The 25,139-nt window shown below is 36.4% G+C and overlaps 1 protein-coding gene across 2 annotated transcripts in view; it reads left to right on the forward strand.

Moving 5' to 3' along the window:
- Nucleotides 1–25,139, forward strand: part of smog (G-protein coupled receptor 158 smog) — a 563,528-nt gene that overhangs the window by 16,406 nt on the left and 521,983 nt on the right. Inside the window, exon 1 of one of the 2 annotated variants that reach the window (XM_067119720.1) lies at nucleotides 17,439–17,535. The exons of the other annotated variant lie outside the window; for it this stretch is intronic. The gene's annotated coding sequence lies outside the window, so the exon portion shown is untranslated. Of the gene's footprint in view, nucleotides 1–17,438; nucleotides 17,536–25,139 lie in introns of those variants that run through there. 2 annotated transcript variants of the gene reach the window in all.

Below are 25,139 nucleotides of genomic sequence, written 5' to 3' on the forward strand. Positions count from 1 at the left end.
GCACTTGAAACCTAGTTATAACTTATATAACTTAGCAGACCCGCGTCTCGGTGGCATTAAAGCTGGTGTTTCATTGATGATCCAAGGAACAGCTATGAATAAACTATTGTACATAAGGCTGCCTTACTAGATGTTGATTGCTGTTCATTTTCCCTCAAAGCAGCTTTCAATAATGTATGAATGTGTAGATTAAACTGTCTCGGAAAGATATGACGTTTTTGCAGCAGAAAATGTGTGCCATATGTTGTAACGAATGTTTTTACTCGTAAATTTGATGTAATTAACCGTGACGTTATTTATGCATATCCACTTACAGTACACGGATTACAGTACACGGATTAACGACAATTACAGCCAGTATGAAAAATATCACTAACAGTGAGAGGGGAAGTACATAACGTTATTGTTATGAACTAGTTCAGTTGAACCGAAAAACATAATAGTAAGTAATTCCCTGGATACGCAAGTCCTTTCCAAAGAACAAACTGTTAAGTATATGGTCTTGCTCACCATTGCTCTGCCAACACGATTCTGGCAATTGGCCAATGTTTTCTGTATGCTATTCCTCTCAACCTCCTTGACTGGCTAGACACAGCGTCACTAATAAGCTGGACTCCTCTCTCTCTCTCTCTCTCTCTCTCTCTCTCTCTCTCTCTCTCTCTCTCTCTCTCTCTCTCACACACACGTACACAATGTATAATGCTTATTATTATAGAAAGACACAGCGGAGAGTTTTGGGTACACCCTTAATAATCATATATATTTATCAGAAGATTTCGTGTATATTTCAGTTATATTTACTTAATTTTACGCAGACATATAAACACGTTAAATTAGTATCATAGAGACAGAAACCTGGAATTAATAGATTGGGAAACAGGTAATAGATATATTGAAATAATATATACGTTATATATATATATATATATATATATATATATATATATATATATATATATATATATAGGATGTGTGTGTATAGTATAATGACCACACTCAGCTTTCAACAAAATATGTCTAGAACCAGATTCCGGAAATAGGAATGTTAGATAGCTAAGGCAGAATCATCCTCGTTCGCCCAGAGCCATTCATCTTGAATTCTCACCTCGTCACAGACAGCTAACGTCACAAAGAGTCATAGTTGTTATAGAAATGTTTAAGACACCCGATTTCTAGACATAGGCTACTCTATCACAGGTGCACCAGTGAACCAGATTTCCAAACTCGTTAAAAATACCTTTAGTGGAAAATAATGTTCGCCGGATTTTCGAACGACAAGGGAACTTTAGGTTTAGACAGCCAGAAAATTATTCGCTTTCAACATGGTGCGTGTGCCTCCTCCCTGGGAGTTGAGATCATCACAGCACTGTTTTCATGTGATAACTCGAGAAGTGACTCCAGATTTGTGTGGAGACTTTGTTCCCCAAGATCAAAAGCCTGTCGGTTTTGGATATAATGGCCTCTTGAGCACTGAGAATTATATTGTATTTCCTCACTTCGTCATTTTGTCTCTCTAATAGGGACATTTGTATCCTGAAACTGTCACCTCCATAGGGAGAAGACTTCTTTCGTAAAATAATAGACTTTTGACGTAAGATTTAGTGTTGTAGCTTACAGGCTAGCTAATCATTATCCGAAAACCTTCCAGTCAGCGTTTAAGCCTGAGAACTGACAGACTCGAGAGCATTATTTCAATCATCTTGGGAGGATGTCGATCATCCCTTGAGCCAGAGACTTGATAATTGGAAACTTTCGAACTTGATTTCCCCGGAACTTAAGATTATATAGGATATATTTTGTGTTTGGCAACACAAGTTGTTTCTACTGTTCTGTTTTCTTCAATATTGCCAGCTTTCTGTAACAAATGTCTGTTGACAAACTATACAATAAACGATAGAAATTTAATGCTCCTGACATAAATTTTAACAACGTCAGGCACCAAATAGAGGGTGAATGCGGCAGCGACTTGACTACTGTCTTCGTTATGTTTTCCTCTGAAAATGTGACCTCTTAGAAGGAAAAGGCCATGGATTTCCTCTGAAAACGTGGCCCGTAGAGGGGGGGTTAGTGCCATCAGCGCACCTCTTGCGGTGCAATGTAGGCATTACTTAAGGTTCTTTGCAGCGTCCCTTCGGCCCCTAGCTGCAACTGCTTTCATTGTTTTTACTGTACCTCCGTTCGTATTCTCTTTCTTCCATCTTACTGTCCACCCTCTCCTAGTGCAACTGCAAGGTTTTCCTTCTGTTACACCTTTCAGACCTTTTCACTCTCAATTTCCGTTTCAGCGCTGAATGGCCTTAGTTGCTCCAGTGCTTGGCATATGCCTAAAATCTATAAATCAATCAGTCAATCTGAAAACGTGGCCTCATAGAAGAAAAAGGCCACATTTTTTCAAGAAAACCAAAACGGAGACAGTAGTCACTGCCGCATTCATGTTCTATTTGGTGACTGATGTTATTAACGAGATGAATCTGTGTGCAAAATGCGTCTTGAAAACCCACTGCCCTCATTCCTCTTTTACCCATGTTACCTATCAGCTCAAAAAAAAAAAAAAAAAAAAAAAAAAAATTGTCTGTAGAACCCAAATAGCGTTCCGCACATTTCGAATTCACAAGATTCACCGAGAAAATATAATGGATGTTATTCCGCTAAGAAGAAAGTCTCCAGCTTATTTCAGTGTATCTATAACTTACTTTCTTACAAGTAGTTCCATTGCTTCCTTCTATGTTTAGTTCCCCCCCCCCCTTTCCTTCTCCCTTCTTTGCCATGATCCCGCCAAGCCTTGGGAAGCTCACCCGCCCCCATCGGCCTCTCATTTAAAAGCCTTCCCTCTTTAAGTGACGGAGATCGTAGGATTCTAGAAAGGTTGATTAAAGAGAATGGACTGTCAGAGTGTTGTTAAGGTTGTCAGCGTGAGCTCATTTGATTCCCCGGCGGTAAATAGTCATCAAGTCATGGTCGACCTCCAGTATTTGAGGTTCCTGTTATTGTGGGCTCCCCGCCATGGCCCTCTTAAACTCGGTTTTGGGGATTTTTGGAAAGTCACTTGTCTTTGCTTAAAAGTACCAAGCAAGGATATTTTTAGCGAAGAAAATATATAGATTTTTTCACATGACATGTTAATATAATGGCTGGAATAGAGATTACGTACTTATACATAAAAATGTGTGCGCAACCGGTTACTAAAGTACATATATTGGCAAAGAGAGACGTTATTAAAATGCACAGGTATATCAGAGTTCATGTTCCTCGTTGGACGAGTTGGTATAGTTCTCGGCTAGCACTCTGCTGGGCCCGCGTTCGAGTCTTCGGCCGGCCAATGAAGAATTTGATGAATTTATGTCTGGTATTAGAAATTCATTTCTCGGTATAATATGGTTCGGATTCCTACAATGGCTGCAAGTCCGTTGCTAGGTAACCAATTGGTTCTTAGCCGTGAAATAAGTCTAATCCTTCGGGCCGCTCTCTCTAGGGAGAGCTGTTAATCAGCTCAGTGGTCTGGTTAAACTAAGGTATACTTAACTTTCTGTACTGTATAATAAACACATTATAATACAAATGTAGATAGCTAGACAGATATACAGAAAGAGAGACATATTTTTGTGGAATGATCTTTATCCATATCCATGCCTAATTACTTATATATATCTTTTTACAATAATGGATTAGAGAGAAGAGATACGCGTTAGTATAAATGTACATTACGTAGTATTCTGAATTTAATAATGCATTCATATGTAATCGAGAGCATAAGTACACTTGAGAATTTTCGGAATATATCAGGTTCACATCACGTTTTATGGCTTGAAAATTTGGAAGATAGAACGAAATCACAGTTCGCAGTTCTCCGTAGACTAGTTCATCGGCCATTTTTGAGGTCTTTTAGAGAGGTCGTTGGTGAGCCACAAAACGAAACACTTCTCTCTCTCTCTCTCTCTCTCTCTCTCTCTCTCTCTCTCTCTCTCTCTCTCTCTCTCATTACTTCCTGTGGAAAGGTTTACAGGTTTACATTACTCCTCCTGGCAACCGAGTTGAATCTAAATCGCATCTAATGAACCTAAACCTTGCGTCTACCTTAGACAATCTGGTCTTTTTCCCGTACTGCTGCTCTCTCTCTCTCTCTTACATACGCACATACACAAACAGCGTACGTTACACGTACGAGGAACAGTAATTTTTGATGGAACCATAATCTCTCTTTCTCTTCTCTCTCTCATTATATATATATATATATATATATATATATATATATATATATATATATATATATATATATATATATATATATATATATATATATATATATATTATATATATATAGATATATAAACCAGGCATTTTCAAACTGCCTGATATTTCAGGCAGATAGCGAAATGCACTTTATGATATTTGAACCCACACCAGGGGCTAGTACTAAACACGGCGAAACAGTGACTCACCTACACTGTTTCGCCGTGTTTAGTACTACCCCTGAAGTCAAAAATATTTCCCCTGTTTAGCACTAGCCCTGGGAATCAAACGTCCCTGAGTTCATTTCGCTATCTGCCTGAAATTTCCAGCAAGTTCTGTGAAATGCCTGGTTTCATATCTGCCTGTAAGATTTTTATATATATATATATATATATATATATATATATATATATATATATATATATATATATATATACATATATATATATATATATATATATATATATATATATATATATATATATATATATATATATATATATATATATATATATATATATATATATATATTATATTCAGTGATATATTCAGTGAGAGAGAGAGAGAGAGAGAGAGAGAGAGAGAGAGAGAGAGAGAGAGAGGATTTAAGTACTGCACTTGATAGGCGGCAAAACTCCTGGCACCCTCCTACCTTTAACCGTAATCCACTTGAGCATTTCTGTCCCAAGCTTATTGTGTTAAGGGAATAAAACCGTCTGGTGATATTTTTGAGCAGCTTTCTTTCTGTCGAGTTAATGGTCATTATTCCCCGGTTTTGTTCCCAGTTGTTTCAGGTCCTTGGGTGTAACATTCGTTTTGATCGGTAAGTTAGCCTGGTGCTCGACACCTCGCTTACAGGTCTCCCGGGGACGGTTCTTCATAGCCAGCACGACACATATTTCTTTTCATATTCTCTTTCTTCCGTCTTACTTTCCACCCCCTCCTAATGATTGATTCATAGTGCAACTGTGAGGTTTTCCTCCCGTTAAACCTCTCAAACCTTTTACTGTCAATTTCCGTTCCAGTGCCGAGTGACCAGGTAGGTCCAATTGCTTGGCCTTAGGCCTAAAGTGTATACATCATATTCATTTCAGCACGACATATTTGCTTTCGGATTTTCTTCAAGTTGGAGGGATTCATTTTTATAGAAGTTGATATTGTTTCCATTTCGGTTTGAAGCGAACTAAGTCTGTGGTAAGGAATTTACCTTGCATGATGAAATTATCGTACTTTTCTGCGGAAGGCTGCTGTTCCTTTTTCATAATTATACATTTACGATGTTTAGATTTATAGTTCAAAGTATATTATATTGAAAGTGGCAGAAATTTCGAATGATTTTAGGATAATACGTCCTGTTGTGATCTAGTAGTTGTATACGTGTGTGATGATTAATTACGCACTTGGCCCCTTACAATATTTAAAAGAGGACGATGTAACGAGCAACAAATTATTTAACTCTACAGAAAGAAACGAAATAGTATAATGCCACTATAGAGAAGGGAGGAAGATGAAGGATGAAAGCATAACCCTAAAAGAATGATAAAGCAACCTCTGAAGATATATGATAATATACTTTTTTTTCATTGGTTTTGATCTTATCGGCATAATTAATATTTTTGTTACCATACGAAATTTCACCCTTTAGAGAGTGGCCCCAGAAGGGAACATGAAATCATGGGTATGAGATTGCTAGTCCCACGCTCTTTTGCTTGACCCTAACAGACGATGGTATCCATTTGCGTTCATGTAGAATGGTTGGGGTTGGTAAGGCAAGAACGATCCATACGCCTTGGATACATGAGCTGAGCGCTGCACCAGTCATGTCACGGTTCCCGTATTATTAATATTGTTATACGTAAGCAACCAAAATTGGCCATTAACATGTTCGTATGGGTATGTACTGTATGTGTGTGTGTGTGTGTGTGTGTGTGTGTGTGTGTGTGAAGGTAACATGAAAAACAGGATTGTAGGAATTGCGAATAACGGGAGAACGATAATGCCAGTGATAGGAAATAGTGAAAAATGTAAAAGGAGATGACGTAGTTTGTTACAGGTGACAGGGATTTGAAAATAATTTTTTTTATCATTTGGAATGTCGCTAATGATTGATTGAAGAACTATATAGGAAAGTCTCTTATTTACCCATGTTTTAGAAGATCGGTAAACCATTTACTGCCTTTTGTACTGTCAGAACTTATACAAAACCCCGAACATGTGCGTGCTTGCTTGACATAGCTGGGGCTTCGGTGTCAGTTACCTTGACTGTTGTAGCGCCACTTCACTTTGATTCCGTCTTTCGCTGTGGTGTGAAACTTTGGATGCTGATTCACGAACACTTACGAATCGGTAATGCTTCATTAGTTCGCCTACCTTATATTTCTCTACAATTGCCATGTAGTCATGGTGATTCATCTTCATGGATTTGTTTTCTTTATTTTCCTCTTACTTCCCTCATCTCGATTTGTATATGTATTTACATTTAAGAGTTCATTTTTCTGGAAGCTTGCTGATTTGTCCACTAGCGACAAAGCTGGAGGATGGATTTAAGGTTTCCCCTCCGTTTGTCCGTCTTCCTACCCAATTGAAGGCATTTCAGTCAAAATTGGTTACATGCATGTGCAAAAATGAAGTGAGATCGTCTGTTTGTTTGTCGGGTTGCTCCTCTATTTTGTTATTTTCACTGGTAATTGAATTCATGGTACGAAAGACCGCTGACGTTTTACCAAACGCGCCCTTTCGAGAAAGAATTGTCAGAGTTATCTCCTTTGCGAGAGTCACGATGTGTCTCGCTCAGCAGTTCGTTAGTCGGAACGTTCTTTAAGAGAATTTGGTTGGGAGTTGAGCAGATCTGTATTTCTTTTTAGGTCCTATATGAATTTGTGCTCATTATCAATATACAGTGACTTAAAATAGTTTCGGATTGCATAAAGTACATATCCGTATATGGAATCTGATGCCAGTTTATACGATGTAGTTAAGATTTCAAAAGTGAAAGCACTAAAATAGATGTATAAAGCCTAAAGCCTTTTTCGAGGCTGTTTATGGAGAACATGGAAATTTTAAGTTAATTATATATTGATGTCCTGGGCACTGAAGTCAGTTGTTTTACAATTTTTCCGACGATTTAAATGCTTTAATAGTATCCGGCAACTAGAGTCTACCAGGAGCACCTGCTCTAATTAATACTACGTCAGGGCCTGCTTTGAGGCAATCTTGGTAAATCGGTACAGAGACGCTTTAGTTTTTACAGCACCTAAAATCTAACCCGCATATCTGCTACAAACACTGTTATTCTATGCCTGTGAAGACGATGACTTAATTACAAGGGGTAACCAGAAAATTTAGCTTGCTTTAAAATTTTGAAGGTTGTCTGTATGACAGCGTGTTTTATTACTCGTTAACAAGTTAGTTGAGTCCTTTTTATTATTATTATTATTATTATTATTATTATTATTATTATTATTATTATTATTATTAGCGATGGAGTCCCTCTCGGAAATCGTAAACGAATGAGGAATAGCAGGACTTTCAGTAACAATGTCCATCTTCCCATTGCCTCCATTATGATTTGATAAAGTGTAGGGTTCCTATTCTTAACCCGTCATCAGCTACGGTTTATTTTTGTATTAACAAATACTCAGATTTGATTATAAGTGAATATAAAAGCAAGTAGTGTAAAAAGCAAAGTACCACAATAAAATAAGTTAAAAATTAAGAGCATGTGGTTAGTAATGAAACAATTAAAATGGACTACAGTTAGTTCCATGCCAGATTGAACAAATTTAGAAATTTTAACTGTATACTATTATGTTAACAAAATAACAAGTAAGATAGGGTAAAAGGTTCTGTATAAGAAATATATACGTTGTCTATATGAAATTAAACAGATGAAACAGTTTCAAGGGAGAATTCGGGGATCCGTTGTTTAAATTTGGCCGTAAGGAGTCAGTAAGGAGACGGCTGCAATTCGAATATCGGATAGGTAATTTCCTTTAAATACAATCTGGAATTTCATTTTAGTTTACGTGATTATTGCAGATGTTCTCTGAACACTCAATCACGGCTGATTCGAGGGGTATAGTAAGATTTTTTTTTTTTCATGCAAGTTCCGATGTCCTGACGGCGAGGAACCCATTGCTAAAGCCTAAATAGCAGTTATGCAAACTTCACATTCAAGCATGCGAGATATGTCAGAACACTGTTTAGAAGGGATCTAGTCTTTGTGGTGGAATAAGTTGTTCACCCGAAAGTTATTGTCCTGAGGCAAATGTCTGTTTTTTTTTGTTTTTTGTTAAATCTTGACTTATTTCCTTGCACAATTCCTCTCCTGGAAAAGTTATATACTTATAAAACTTATCAAGTTATATACATGTTTGTGATAAGTTTTCATATGAGATATTGTTCAAAAATTTTTTGAATTGGTTATCGAATATTCTTTCTTGGTAACCATTGTTCAAGGAAAATGTTCGTGAAAATTCTATTTTTATATGGACGTTACCACATGTCTTGGAAAACCTCCGTGCTGTATATAAGAAGTTTAAAACGATAAAATGCGAAACTGGAGAAGTGGAGGCCTACCCCAGTGTAAGTTTGCTTCTTATGTGCTCTGGTGCTGATTATACTACTACTACTACTACTACTACTACTACTACTACTACTACTACTACTACTACTATTATTATTATTATTATTATTATTATTATTATTATTATTATTATTATTATTATTATTATTATTATTATTATTAAACTTCTCCAGTGATACTGTTTTCATAGTTTGCAGGATAACCTTAAATCTGATGAAACATTAAAGCTGATCATAGCGTCATTTGTATATTTATCTCGAGGAGACTTACATCCATTGCCATGGAATAACTACCACAAGTTATCGTTGTAGTTTAAACCAGCTGAGCTCAGAAGCCAATCTAGAGAAACTATTTCTGGATGTTGGTCGAGCCTTTGCAATAGCAGCGTTCTGGACAGTGAGTTAGCAGTGATCAGACAAACAGCCTTATGTTTGGGATCATATAACCAAATGGTATCTTCACGAATTACAGATTTGTCGACGTTTTTCATACCGCCGTAGTTTTTCCCTCATATTCCTCACACCGTTGGACTGTGGAAATCTCTGAGGAAGTCGTGCAATTGGAACTTCAAAAGTTCAAACGAAGATGCAATGCGTTACCCTAATACAATTTCTTCTTGTACTTTAATAATTTACTTACTTTTTATGTATTTATGTGTTGATTTAATTTATTTTCTCTTTGTTAATAAATGCTCTCTTCTGTGTTTCCCATTACCGTTTACTTCTTTCCAATGAATATCATATCCCTTGGAAGCTTGAATTTCAAGACAGTGGCGACCTTGGGCTTGTTTCATACGAATAGGATTCATCTTCTGAATAATAATGTGATAATAATAATAACAAGATCAGAACGTTTAACGACAGATAAAATTCGGACGAGATATAATTAGTGATCTCTCAGGTACGTCGTACCTTATGTATACTGAGCTGGTTTCTTATTTGATTACCCGTCCTTCAAGCCTAAAGTGAACGAATAGAGCTAAAGTTGGTATTTATGAAATAATTTTGCTGTTAGCATTTTACAGTTTTCCCATCCGTGGAGAAAACAGTCCCTTCGGTATTACCTTGAAGAATTATATTTATATATTTTATCTCCATTCTGAGGTCATACAACTCCTTGTTACTTAGGTCAGTTGAGAAGCACTATAATTGCTATCCTCCGGTTTCTTATGAACGAAACTTGTGACATTTGAAAATGACACTTTTTCTAAAGTGAACTATATTTTTGTTTATCTTATGAACTTAATATATATTTGTATTGCATATTTGTATTGCATATACTAGAAATCACATGTTATTACGTGTTCAGTTATACTATTCCTTCTGTAATGTCGAAACTTTCTAGTCGAGCTCATGCTGGAGAATCGTTTCTGAAGTATTAATAATAATAATAATAATAATAATAATAATAATAATAATAATAATAATAATAATAGTATAATAATAACCGTCGACGGTACCACAACCTGAAATAAGAATAGAATCCAGAATCCAAACCACCGAACGAGACCACGAAGAAATCTACAGATCTTTGAACGAATAATTCAATAAAAACACTTCCCTCATCTCACACTGTCCTTTTCCGATATGAATATTGGCCAGTTGCTGACCAAAATCGCTGAGCCTGAAAAGCCAATTATAAGTAGAACAGAAAAGATCCTGTATAAGATAAATTCACAGAATACAGCCAACCTTTTCAATAATAATAATAATAATAATAATAATAATAATAATAATAATAATAATAATAATAACGTTGATAAACAAAATAATGATTCTTGGTATTTGAAGTTTACGAAAGACTCACTTTAACCTAGCAGGCTTAGTTTCGAATCCTGCCGGTATTAATGCTTAGAGAAGTAAGCGCATTCGAAGCGTGAGGAAACTGCTAAATAATTATAATAATAAAATGCAAATGGCATTTTATTCCCTCAATTGAAAAGAGCTTTCGAGATTTCTCATTGTTATCGTAGAAATGAAAGAGTTGAGTTTGTTAGTTAGGCCAGTAAGACAAGTAGGATTTCATTCCGCTGTAGGTGACTTGCAGGTTGATGAAAAGTAGAAAAGTATACCATAGTTTTACCAGACCACTCAGCTGATTAACAGCTCTCCTAGGGCTGGCCCGAAGGATTAGATTTATTTTACGTGGCTAAAAACCAATTGGTTACTCAGCAACGGGACCTGCAGCTTATTGTGGAATCCAAACCACATTATAGCGAGAAATGAATTTCTCTAATTCTTCATTAGCCGGCCGGAGACTCGAACTCGGGCCTAGCGAGTGCTAGCCTACGACTCTACCGACTCATCCAACGAAGAACTAAAAAGATGGGAAAATCGTATACCTCGAGATGCTAAAAAAAAGAAAAAAAAATAAGGATTTAAATGTGATCCACATTTAAATTTGATCCATAATGTTCCCGAATGGAGATTAGTATAGAGGCCGATATTTAAATGCTCCGGACGTCATCCCATATTTCGCTCTAAAATATTGCATATAGGTAATGCAGAGGAGAATCAGGCACAAGGGCAGATGACTGAGCTGCATCAAGGTATAATAGGTCCTGACGACTGACCCTTTTCCTGAGATCCATATTCATCTCTTTCCTTTGCACTAAAGGCTGAGGTCTCTGAATTTGCATTTGTGGAAGCGGGATCATTTAGAAAATAATTTCATCGCGAGAGTGGAGAGAACAATGGAGAGGCACCGACATTCGGAGAATGAACGGTGGCTGTAGAGATATTTTCGTTCAGTGAAATGAAAGATACACATAATATGTTTCCCTTCACGCAAAAACGTTCCATGTAATGGCGGTTGCCTTAAAAAGAAAAGGATTCGTGTGAAGTTAGTTTCATCCAAGAAAGAAAGAACCCACAAAAGTGGTTCACATTCCACAACAAAAAGGAACCATATAAGATTAGTGTCATTCCAACAAAGAAAGGAGCCGCCAAGTTTCCCTCATTAATTAAAAAGAAAAAATTCCAGCTGTAAACTTGATGGATGTGAGGCACGGAAAAAAAAAGAAAGAACTCCTTATGGGAACATTTCTTTATTTGACTTTTGTTGTATGAAAAGGATTTACTGCCGCCATTCTTCACGAAAGTTTTGGTTTTTTAATGAAATGTTTGGCAATAATGTGGCAGTAATGCGATAATGGGTTGAATTACTCGGAAAATTAGAATAAGAAAAATTTGTAAACAAAATCATATTTATTGAAAATTATTGTCAAGGTTAGATATATTGCAGTCTTAAGCCTTTGACGTGTTCAGGTGATATATTTGGAACTCAAAAGAAACGATAGTATATTGCACATTAAAATTTTGAGTTGGACTCGTTTAATATTACATACTGTGTTGAAAGTTTTTTTTTTTTTTTTTTATTTCGAGTGGTATAAGTAGGAATCAGTGACAAACTGATCAAAGAAGTAACTTTATTTTGTATGTATTGGTAATGATTTAAACCGTTATTAACGATTGTATTTATGAGGTCGTATACGAAAGGGACGCAAACGATTTGCATCTTCATCAAGTAGATTCTGAACCGTATTTTATAAAAGCAAGGTTCAATCTCTTGGTATATAAAGCGGCCGTTTTAATAATGGGCATAATGGATATGTGATTTTAATATTCATAATATGCACATATTCATGTGGCACAGACCAAAAGGGCAATTACTTGCAAAGCAGAATGGCAATACTTCGAAATAAAGCAAATAAAGGAGACTTGAAATGAACTGCAAAAGGAATTACGTGTATTATAAAATTCAGTTAATAAGTAAACAGAAAATCAGATATATCGCTTAACAAGTAAACAGAAAATCAGATATATCGCGTGATAAAAAAGCTTGGCACATTTTCAAGTCACTAGTTTCAGTTGGTTGGTTGGGTCCAAAGGTACACGTTAGGCCTTCTACCCTTCCACCTAACCACACTTCCTGGGTTACATTAGGCTTAGGCACGAACCCGTCAGCTTAATCTTAAACCAGCCAAAAATTTTTTAGTTAAGGTTAGAGTGAGACTTCAGCTGTGTAGGTTCAACCTTCATAACCGCTGGAATGACACTTCCGCACATTTTGAACGACCAGAGACACCACACTCTAATAGAATATGAAATTTTACGTTGTGCAAAGGAAAGTAATGAGCGCTGACTCAGATTGCACGGACACGAAAGACAATCAAGACAATTCAAGATATATTATTCCATCATCAGAAAATTTCCTATTTTTTAAAAACTGCTTTTAATGAGGAACTACAGTTATCGTCTTTCGTGTGATAACTGTAGTTCCTCATTAAAAGCAGTTTTTAAAAAATAGGAAATTTTCTGACGATGGAATAAATCTTGATTGTCGTTTTTGGCAATTATGTCTTGCGGTTGAGGTCCGGTAGATGTTGCGAACGTCTGAATGGGAGAAAAATATCTAGAAAACGTTCAGAAGCTTGTGATAATATCATGATCGCTGTAGGGCTGCTAAAAGCCTTACAGGCAATGTAAAATTGAGAGAAAGCTCTGTTTCGGATCCTGAACAATCTTCGTTCTGTTACAGTAAGAATAACCGAATAAAATGAGCAAATGAAAGTATGATTTTAAATTGAACAACAATATGTATAAAGTCGTAATTGAGTAGCTATAGTCAGCTAAAAGTGCTCAGTATGCTACTGGAGAAGGTTATCAAAATCACAAGAGCGCACCCTAGCTCACTCTGGACTGACGCCAGAACACAACCGAATCTTCAAGTTAACGCGCAAATTTAATCCCTTTTACATAAAGAGCGACTGACGGCATGTGTCTATGAAATGATAACCCCTTATTTGCCGTGAGTAATGGTTAGCGTTCATATTTTAGTTTCATGTAAAGTTTCATTTGCAGCTTAGTTGTTTTTGAGATTCATGGATTAGGACATTCCACACATTCTCCATTCATGGAACTTGGTTGAGGCCCCGTCAATCAATAGGATGTTAACTGAATGATTTATAGCCTTCAGCACATTGGTTAAGACTCGTAAAATTTAATGGACCCTGCAAGTAAAGAAAGATAAGGGTTGCTGTATTATTGTCATCCAGCAAAGGCTATGTTGGCGGTGACGTAATCCCGTTTAAGTCATTCTTGGACTTCCTTTATATGGGAAACATTGAAGAAATTGTGTCGTTGCCATTGACGTTTGTATTGTTTCTGACTGGGTCTAGCACGAAGGAATGAGAGCCAAAAACATAGCTTGTGATTAATTCCTGCTTTGTATATACACATTTTTATTTATTTTTTGTACTGGATTTATAATTCTGTTAATGGTTGTAAATCTGTACCATCAGCACAATTGACGCTATAAATGTCCTTCCCCTCGTTCTTCCTTTCCTTCCTTTTCATTAAAGATCTCTCATTAGACCGCCTCTTGTTCCCGTTTATTTATGTATGGTTTCCCTCGGAGCCATTCATGGAAACTCGGTCAGTATCTTGTTGGAAGCTAATAATGGATTAGATAGCACATATGAATAAATTAAATTGTGTTAAATATTAATTTTGACTATTCTTTTTGGTTTGGAAGTAATTAGAATGTTTTGGAAGTATCGTGTTGTGCGGCTGGGCAAGTCTCGCTGTGAAACGCAAGACTCTTTTCAGTGGCTATATGCACATCTAATCTGAAGTGCTCCCCCAGGACAACAGGAGGCTTGGCTATCACAGCTCAGAGTATTTTCCACTTACGATTTTATCCTTTCAAGTTTTCTTGATAGTTGAATCAAAATACTTCAGCCTTAGTAGCAATATAGCTCCTAATTTCTACCCCCATTTCTAGACAGGACTCATTCCCCCTGGCATTGTTTTTGGAGCTGCTTTATTTCTTGTTGAGATCAATTTTGCCATGTCAAGTCGAGGTTCAAGTTCCTCATGGTACCTTTTAGTAAGTCCAATTGCCAGAGTCGATTTACTTCACCGGTTTTTCATTTTGAGAAATAGTCTAATACGTTTATAATGTATATCCTTGTAGTCTCTGCTTGTACTTTGTTATTTAATGTTGTTGTTCTTTACGTCATATATTGTTTGCATTGGCCATCCCTGTCTTTCTGATACCGAACTCGCATTTATTCTGTTCTGCCGAACTGAATTTAGCGAATTGAATTTTTCTAAACAAATAGTAAAGGTAATGCTAAAAACCGTTTTTTATTTTTCTGAAATTTTACGAGGTAACATTTCGCTGGGTGGCGAATTAGTTTGCATCGGAGATGGGACTCAGAGCTATTTTAAACGCAGTAAAATATCTCCAAGAAAGCTGCATCACTATTGCTTGATTGTATAGTTTTATTAAGGAATGAATAAATTACGCCATCGACCATAACTGTCTCTCTCTACCTCTCTTCACCAACGATACGATCATCTCTGATCCTCTGTGTCTTCAGAGATCGTTTCCTGAACACTATCATTTACTTTGCCTTGAAGTGGAAAAGAAGTCACAAAATCTGAGTATATTAGTGAATATGATGTCCAGACTCACTACGCCTCTTCTGACGCAAAGTCTTTAATTTGAATGGCTAAAGGGGATTGATTTAGCTGCTTCTGCAGTACTACTCTCATATTTACGATGTGGAACGTAGATGGGTAAAATTGCTTTAATTGTTTTGGAAGCGGCCGCGACCATCTGTTATTATCTGGTTTATTATGTATGAGATGTTCCCGTATTTGTCTGAAACAAACCGTAAGACCATTAATGTGATTAGGAAGCGCCCGCATAGCTGAATGTTAGTTTGAGAACAAATGAAAAAGAGCTGCTTATTTTTGTTATTGATATTATTTCTTCATCCATTTTGATAAAGAATAAAAGCAGAAGGGAACTGATTTCGATAAGCTTGAAGAGATTTAGCCTAAAAATAGCACCAAAGATCATGAAGATTTAATAACATTTTTTGTCATTTAGATCGTAAGGGTCGTGCGCGTGTGAGATGGCTGAAAGATCTTAAACAAAAAGGTTGAAATAGGAAGGATTCTTTAGTAGCATAAACAAAGCAACGTAATTTGTGACTGATTGCCTGATTATTACAGCCGCTAAAAGTTCAACATTTAAGTAGTTGGAAAAATTTTGATAATTCTATAGAAATTCCTGTGATAAGTTATCGTTAAGAATTCTCTTGTTTGAGTGAATGAAGTAAATTACGTAGAATATGTTTTGCTTGTAGTATTGTATTATTGAACATTCAAGGACCGGACCAGTCCAAGAAACAATTGAACTGTAAAAAGGATGTGTTAGAATAAAGGTAATAAAATATAGATAACTGTCAGTAAATATTTTTCTGTTATTATCACCTTGTCCTTTAGCGTTGCGTCTTGTAACTAGTTAACGAATACGATTTTATAATTATCTCTTGCCATAAATGAACAGGTCTCTGGGCAGGCTTATATTGTTTGAGTGCTTTCAACATGATTTACTATTCTTTGTCCTTTGGAATGTCCGTTAGTTATAATTGTTCATAAATTTAATAGTAATTCCTTGTTTTTCGGGCCTTAATGTTATTAAGGTGTCGCGAAATCTTGGATAAATATTCTTGAGGTTTAACTTGGTGCTTTGTGTTGGGTTTAGATCGTTCAGATAATTCTACTCTATTGGGATGATTTATGTCCTGGGAGTAGTGCGACATTAAAGTTCTGTAGCCACAAGGAGCCGCTGGGTGAAATAGCCAGAAAGATTATGGGTGATTTAAAAGAAAGACTTGCGAAGGTAGGTTGAACTAAAATATGTTTCTGATCATTGCGTGTGATACACAAATAATCATTTTTGGGTAATAACAACAAAGGGAACATTTTTAGCTAGGGAAGCAAAAATAATCGATAAAATATGGCAACCGACGACTTGTCTTAGGTCTCTATTGGTTTAAGGGACTAAATTGAGGGTCTGGTAGGAAATGACAAGTCCAAAATGACCCACTGGACGTGATAGCCAGTGAGGTTTTGATTGGTCATCTGAGAAAGGGGAAAAAGTCTCTCGACGTCCATGTGACAAAGTCTTCGGAGGCAACAATGGTCAGGGATTTTCTTATCTGCAACATTTGTCAAAGTCTTTTGTGGGTCAGTTCGCTTTCCTTCTCTTTGTCTCCATTTTGCAGAATTTTAGCTTTGCATTGGTTCCTGTGGTGTATTTTTTAAATTACTGGGGACACTGGGTGTTTAATTGTCCTTTTTCAGGAAAGATTTCACACCTCCTACATCAGATAAGGTGGTTAATCATGCAAACGCATGGTGGCCTAGAAATGGGCGTGTGTATGTGTATTTATGTGCCGAGAATGCCGTCTAAAGGGGTGAGCTGAAAAGTGCAGGATAGTAGGACTGAGTGCGTGCGTGCGTATGTGTGTTATGTATGTGTATAGGAGGAGGGGCGAACAAGGCGGTGGCGGCGACGGTGGTAGTGGTTGCGAAGGGGGATCGGGGTGGGAGTGAACAGGACGATGTGTAGTGGTAGAGGAAAGGGCGGTGGTGTGTTGGATACGGTGCGGAGTGTGCGCAGCTCTCTCTCTCCCTCTCTCTCTCTCTCTCTCTCCCTCGCTGTCTCTCTCTCTCTGGCATATACCGTCTCCCTCACTCCCTCTCACACACACTCTCTCTCTCTTTCTCTCTCTTTCTTTTTCTCTCTGTTCACCTACGCATCCCCGAAACCCAACCAGTTTGCTCCTTGGCTTGTGAGTGTCCGGTCGCACGGCACCCCGCTGCTTCGGGAATGACAAAAATCGAAGAAATCCGCTGGAGGTACAAGAAGTGTGTCGACTTGCATGCTCAATTGGCGGGACTCGGGTGCCTCCTGTTGTTTATTTCTATGGCACCCCCACCCATACCCCCTTAATTACCCCTTCCCTAAAAAAAGACCACCTTTGAAAAAAATGCGCGAAAAAAGACTTGCAACAGAAGTTCAAGATTAGGGGAGGAAGCAATGGATAAAAATGAATCCGCATTTTTATATATTATATTTTTCCGTATATTTGTCAATTCAAAACAAAGAACCAAGTAAAATTGTTAATTATTTTTGACTTTACAATCCACATATGAATAGTTTAGTCGCACTTGCAGATTATAACAGATGCCTGTGTATACAACTTCATACATGGTTTTTTAAAATAATTTTTAAAACATTTTTGGTAGACGCTACAATGAATGACACCGGTACCGGAAACTTCTTACGTGAGCTAAGTTTTGGCAACTTTTGCCTTGTTGTGTCGGAGAGATGCTCAGTTTTGGAACAGACCGATGGAAGAAAAATCTCATGAACTCTTTGTACGGATTTTAAACATTATGAATTTTCCACTTAGTAGTTGTTTACGAGTTGTTTTTATTTATTGCTTATTTTGACATTAAAAGCTTACTTGTTGCTTATTCTATCAATGATTACTGGGGCATACTTTTTTGAAACCCACAGAGAGAGAGAGAGAGAGAGAGAGAGAGAGAGAGAGAGAGAGAGAAGAGAGAGAGAGAGAGAGAGAGAGAGAGAGAGATTGACTATACACTCCTGATTTTAGTGTTCTTCTAAGCGTAATGCTTCCAGGCAAGTTATGTCCTGTGTTACTATGTCATTGCAGCATTTCGTGATTGGAATGATTGAAAAGTGTGCTTATGAGCTGTGTTATATATGTATATATATATATATATATATATATATATATATATATATATATATATATATATATATATATATATATATATATATATAAGTGTGTGTGTGTGTGTTTGCATATCCAGTGCAGCATAAAGGGACGCGTGCTTGAGAATATTATAAAATCCACATCAGATGGTTAGTGAAAACTGGGACTTTGAACAAGTACTTTCATAGTTTATTCTACACTTTCAAGTTCACACTGAAATTTGTGAACTTGAAAGCGTAGAATAAACTATGAAAGTACTTGTTTAAAGTCCCGGTATTCACTCACCTTCTGACGGATTTTATAACATATGCATATATATATATATATATATATATATATATATATATATATATATATATATATATATATATATATATATATATATATATATATATATAAGTGTGTGTGTGTGTGTGTGTGAATGTTCAGTTTTATATGCAGGTTGGTAGTGCAAATACATCTTTATGTTTGTGCTTGGAGGGGAAAATTTATTGCAAATACTTCAGTCCGTTTATTTACGAGGTTGCCCTTTCTTTGTTTTATTATGACCATGGTGGGTAAATATTTGTCAGCGCGCGTGTTCTTGTGTAATTCATGCGTAATTGTACGCAGTGCGTTTTTTGTGCGTTTGTTGATGTCAGTAGAAGAATGGTAAAGATCATGCATCATTCAGCTTATAGATTTTGTCTGGCATTTCGTAGGGACAGGAACTCGAGTTACCTTTATCGTATGTTCCTTATTTTTCTAAAGTCGAATCATTTATTGATTATTTCAGTGCAATCATTCAGCTTATCTTTAGTATTTTTGTACTTCCTTTGTTCCTAAGTTAATTGAAGTTATCTCAGACATCTTCGATATATAGATTCGAGCTTTCGTTTTAAATTGGGGAAGTGGATGATATCCTCATTAGCTAGTAAGATATTTTTTCAATGAGCTTAACTTGGCCGTCCGTTTGCAGCTGGAACACTAATAAATCATCTACGGAAACACTGTAATGTTCATAAAGTATAGTGAAATTCATTAAAATTACGGCTCCTCAAACATCTACAGTAAAGTAGAGTAGTAAAAAAAATTTGGGTCCACAGTGGAAACACTCTTGCCTCTGATCGGCAGATGTATTTTCATAATTGATTCAAATCTTTTTTTTCCTCCAACACTTACTAAGCTGTGCTTCTCATTTCCATATGAATTCGATACGGAATCGGCCATCAGGAAATCTGGTGAATTTTGTAAATTTTAGGCCTTTTCGGGGAAGGAGAGATATACTTGATGACTCGGCATCTTCCTCACTCAAATTTCCCTTTTTTCTGTTCTCTTCTCCATGATTATTTTTTTTTTCTTATACGTTCTTAACTTCAAATCTCGTCCTTTTTCTTTTCCTCTTATTATTTTTCTTTTTTACTTTTCCTCTCCATTGGAACTTCTCATATTTCTTCACAGTTCCCTTCTCCTCACTTTTCCTATACTCATTTCCTTTTATTTACACGTTGATTTTACTCCCACCATCGTATTCAGTATTTCTTTCCCTTTATTTTTCATTCTGGTTATACTTCCATCCTTCCTTTTTCTCTTCGGAACACATTTCCTCTTTCTCTTTCTCCCATCCTTTTCACAATTCGTTTTCCGTATATTTTCCTCATTTTTCCCTTTGTATGCATGTCTTGCCTTCCAGCTTTTCATTACTGACTCCGATTTAAACGTCACGCTAGTCGTTCCGCCCTTCCATGTTTTGATATGTTTTCAATTCATTCTCTGTATGTCAACCTACGGTTATTTTCCTTTTCCTTCTTTCAGCCTCTCTCTCTCTCTCTCTCTCTCTCTCTCTCTCTCTCTCTCTCTCTCTCTCTCTCTCTCTCTCTTGTCTTTCATGTCCGCAAAATTGATTGTGCCCCTGCTGGAGAAATCCTTATTTTCCTGTGTCTTCCCTTCCATCTTGCTTTTGGTTGAGAGAGAGAGAGAGAGAGAGAGAGAGAGAGAGAGAGAGAGAGAGAGAGAGAGAGAGAGAGAGAGTCCCAGCTGTATTCAGAGCAATCGTGTAATGGAGGTTAAATTTTGATATCCTCATATGCTCGTGGATAATGAAGCCGACCTTAAAGCAATTGGGCTTATATAAATACCTTTGAATGCCTGTTTTTTGAAAGGCGCCTCTTCTGCAGTATGAAAAGGCATTTGCGAAAAAAAAGAAGAAAAAAGGAAGAAAGAAAGAGCAAGAGAGCTGGAGATGTAATGTTTATTCAGCATGCAAAGCAACGTAAAACAAACCGAGTTCATGTTTGATGCAACAAGACCTACAAAAAGTGAAGCAAGCTTTTTTTTTGTTTTGTTTTTGTTTACACTTGATTTGTTTGCAGTTCAGAAATTGATGGCTTTATTGATTAGTCTGTGTATGTGTGTTTTATGTATGTATATAAACTTCCTACGCCTTTGTTTTTTTTTTTCGCTGAAAAAGAATATTGGAAGGACTATGGTATTTATTTTCTTTTTTTCGTTATTCTCTAAAGTCTCTAGGTAAAGTGGATGAGGTTAAGTCTGGTTCATGATGTGCTGTGCCATTGAAATCCTCTGGGATTTAGCATTTAGGTTAAAAAAAAACTGATTTCTCAAAGCACTCTTATTTCACTCGAACTTTTGTATTTTTCTTTCGACAGTGAAGAGCTTCAGCTTCGAATATCGACTTCTCTCTGCTAAGTGCGCTCTTTTATTAATTCTCTTCGACCCGTTCACCCTCCATTTTCGACACTTTTTCGAAACGCCTTTTCCAATTTCAGTACTGTGAAATCCTTCTTTTTTCGACACTTTCGTTTTTCTTTTTCGAATATTCTTTTTCTGTATTTTCTCTTCCTTATTCTCTTTTTCTGTGTTTTCTCTTCGTTATTCGATTCCTTCCCTTCCTTTTTTGACTCCTTTCTCGTGCCTCATCGACACTTCCATCATCAGTTTTCACCACTTTCGTCTTCCGTTGTCAACACTTTCCGCATCTTTTTTGACCCCTTACTCTTCACTCTTTCTTTTCGACTTTTCCTTCGCTATTATTTTTAAAACTTTCAACTTTTTTCGACACTTTCCTCTTCATTTTTCGACACGCTTCTCTTCTGTTTTTGATGCTTTGAGCGTTCTTTTTCGACACTCTCCACTTTTCACTTCCTTTGTCGATATTTCCTTCTTCCTCTTTAACTTTCCTTTTCCTTTTTCGACTCTCAGTTTTATTCTTTTGACACTTTCCTCTTCCTTCCCCGACGATTTCTTCATTATCGGCACTTTTCTCAACCCTGCTTGACATTTTCTTTATCCTGCACTTTTATTTCGATATTTTCCTCGACTTTTACGATACATTTTTGTAAGAAACTTCCTAAACATTTTATTTCCAAGCCACATTTGAATCCATGGTTTATTGAACGTGTTTATTATTTTAATTTTGGGGTGTGTGATTGCAGGCTCATCCAGTGTTCGTGTTTACAACCAGTGCGTCCCACAAATTACTTTGTTTGCGGTAGAAAGTGTTTGCTGTTGATGTAAATTTTGGTGACAGGTATATTGTGGGTGTGTGTGTGGTTTATGTATGTGCATATGTATATGTATAATATACACATACATATATGTATGAAAGTAAATATATATATATATATATATATATATATATATATATATATATATATTATATTACAATTATACATATATTTGACATTATAGCAATTTTTTACGTGATAAATATGAATGCTGTAATTGAAGGTTAAATGAGAAGATTGAAGTTAAGCTAGTAAGTAGGATTTTAACACATCTCAATCTTGCAGAAGAGATGAAGTTCAATTCTCTCATTTAGTATCAGTTTCACTATTCACGGTTATCACGCGAAAAGTGATTACAAGTATAGTGGAGGCAAACAGGTAGGCACATCAAGGGGCAGTGACTTCCGAACGGGAGGAATAAAAAGTTTGATCCTGAAGTGGGGTCGGTAAAGCTGTTTGCTTGCAACCCGGGAGAAACGATTCAAATCCCGCTTGAGGGTCGAAGTTCATTTCTCTCATTTTATTGTCGATTACTGCATACATGTATATATATATATATATATATATATATATATATATATATATATATATATATATATATATATATATATATATATATATATATATTCGAAGCTTTACTTTAGGAATGTCCCTTATGCAGTAGTTGTCATTTAAGAATTTGTATTTATGAGCTGAATAGTAGTTTTTTAAGATAAACGTGGTAGGATACGTTATACATTAATTGTCATCTCTCATCTTTCACAAACTCTTTGTGTAATTACACTAATGCCCGGATAAGAGAGCAGTGTTGAGCGTAAGGTTAAGATTAACGATTCTACCTAAAAAAAATGCTTGCTGGAACTTCCAGCAGACATTATGTTGGAAAAGGCGAGTGATGTATAGTCACAGCGATACCTGAGAGGCGCTTGAGTGAGTGGATGAGTAATGCTGCTTTCAAGCACCCTGTCCCTTTGTGTTGATTATCCCGACTTATACATCACAGTTGCTGGTTTGTTATTTTTTTGTATTGATTTGTTAATCTGTATTTTATTCGTAATTTTCTTTTGAATTTTATTGTACTTTTTATGTGCTATGTTGTTCACACCAGAAAATTTATTCCCCTGCTTATGAATTTTTCTACATACTGAAGAACAACAACTACAGTAATAATAATAATAATAATAATAATAATAATAATAATAATAATAATAATAATAATGTAATTTGCACTAGTATCGTGTACAATTTGTACACACACATACACACATACTTACGTGTCAAGGTAACAAAATATTTCTTCTTGTATGTGTGAACATTGGCTGTTAGACATTGGAGCGGCATTGTTACCGTGTTAGTGCGCCGGTTGCATTCGAAATTAACCTCATTATTTACGTGTCAGTTGTGTAACGGATTTAGACATCTTTGTTGCCTCAGTTGATGAGCATTAGCATAGAAAGGGGCCTGCGGACTTCCAGATGCAGGAGGCTGTGCGGTCGAGTGGGAGGAGTAATCCGTGTTGTCAATTCTGGAGGCTTAGGGCCTGAAGTTGCTGTATCTGCATGCTAATTATGTGGAGCCACTGTGGCACCTGAAGGCTAATCGTGTCGGGTTATTCGGTCAAAAAAAGCAATTCTTGTGGAGGCGTTGGTTTTAGAAGTTGACCGTGAAGTCGTTTTCGCTGGTAGGTTGCTGCATTGTAATTAGTTCCTGCTGCCGATCTTGTAAAGAGTATTAATAAAAGCTGTTGATGTAAAGTAACCGGTTCCACGAACTGATTATATTCTCTAATTCTAGGTGTCAGTCGGCCAGTAATGTGAACTAGAAAATAAAAAAAAGGCCACGGAAAGAGTAGTTACAAAAGCTATTCATATAAAGTAAACCGTTCCAGCAACCATTTGAAATGGAAATGGAAACTAACAAATGCCCAGTAGTTGTATCATGTATCGTAAAGTCATCAGACCCAAGAGCCGTTCATTAGATTTGGAAACTCATCACATCCACATGAGATTAGGAAGTTTATCATATAAAGTCATTAGAGCTAGTAGTTTAGTTACTCAAGTAAAGTCTGTGAAGTTAGAAATTAATTAACCTTTGAATCAGGAAGCAGGCGTTAATGTTTCATAACGGACACAAAGCGTACCAGTGTCTTCACCGCTATCGGAGTGAGCAATTGAGTGGTTACAACAGATGAACCTGTCAAGATGTCGGTTTGTAGTTTCCGTCTGAATGGACAAGAGAACAACCTTTTCTTTAACATTTTGTTTGTTAATTTTTGAATGTTCATTTATTCTCCTACTTGTTTTTTTTTATTCATATTCTTTTATTTCTTACTTCTTCGTCTGCTTCTTCATATTGGTATTGATTTACTTTTTGCTATTATATGGTTAGGAATGGAATAGAATTGTCAGTGGAATCCAAGGTGGTAGTGTGTGAAAAGATTGTTGAGCCAACGCGCCTTTATGAAGTTGATGTGTAGCTTTTGGATGCATCTGAGAGAAGAAAGGTTTAAAATGTTGAAATAAACTATTTACATATATATAATGTAAGGAGAATTGATAAGATGAGAAATGTGGAGATGCAGAGGAGAAATGGAGAAAAAATTAGAGTCGGTGAAATGATGGATTTTGAGATGTTTGCTCTTGCGGGAGGACTGTGCTATGATAGGTTGGTGAAAAGTGTATATTTCACCAGTGCAGAGGGAAGAAGAGAGGAAGACCTAGAACTGTTTGGGCGTTGGTATGAAAAAAGTATTGGGAAGGGAGGGCTGTCATATCTAAGAAGCACCAGAATGTATACAAGATGGAGTGAGTGGCGTAATGAGTACAGGAGCGTTTGATGTGCTGCAGATGAGCTTTTTTTGTGTAGGTATATGAAGCGGCTAATTTGTAAGTTATACTGCATGGGGGATATTTTGACTGTGGCAGTGATTTGTTTTTTCTCAGGAGGAAACGATTTTACAAACATACACATACTGTATATATATATATATATATATATATATATATATATATATATATATATATATATATATATATATATATACACACGTATGTATGATAGAGGAGGGTAAGATATTGTCGTTAGCTTAAAGTATATACGCTTGTGTATCATAGAGGAGGGTAAGAAATTGTCGTTAGCATAAAATTTGAGCTCAGAGCCTGAGAAATTCTATTCTTTCAAGTGTTTATGCCTTCTCAGTTACTAAGTGAAA

Source organism: Macrobrachium rosenbergii, chromosome 2, assembly GCF_040412425.1.
Source record: "Macrobrachium rosenbergii isolate ZJJX-2024 chromosome 2, ASM4041242v1, whole genome shotgun sequence".
In the NCBI taxonomy this organism is placed as follows: domain Eukaryota; kingdom Metazoa; phylum Arthropoda; class Malacostraca; order Decapoda; family Palaemonidae; genus Macrobrachium; species Macrobrachium rosenbergii.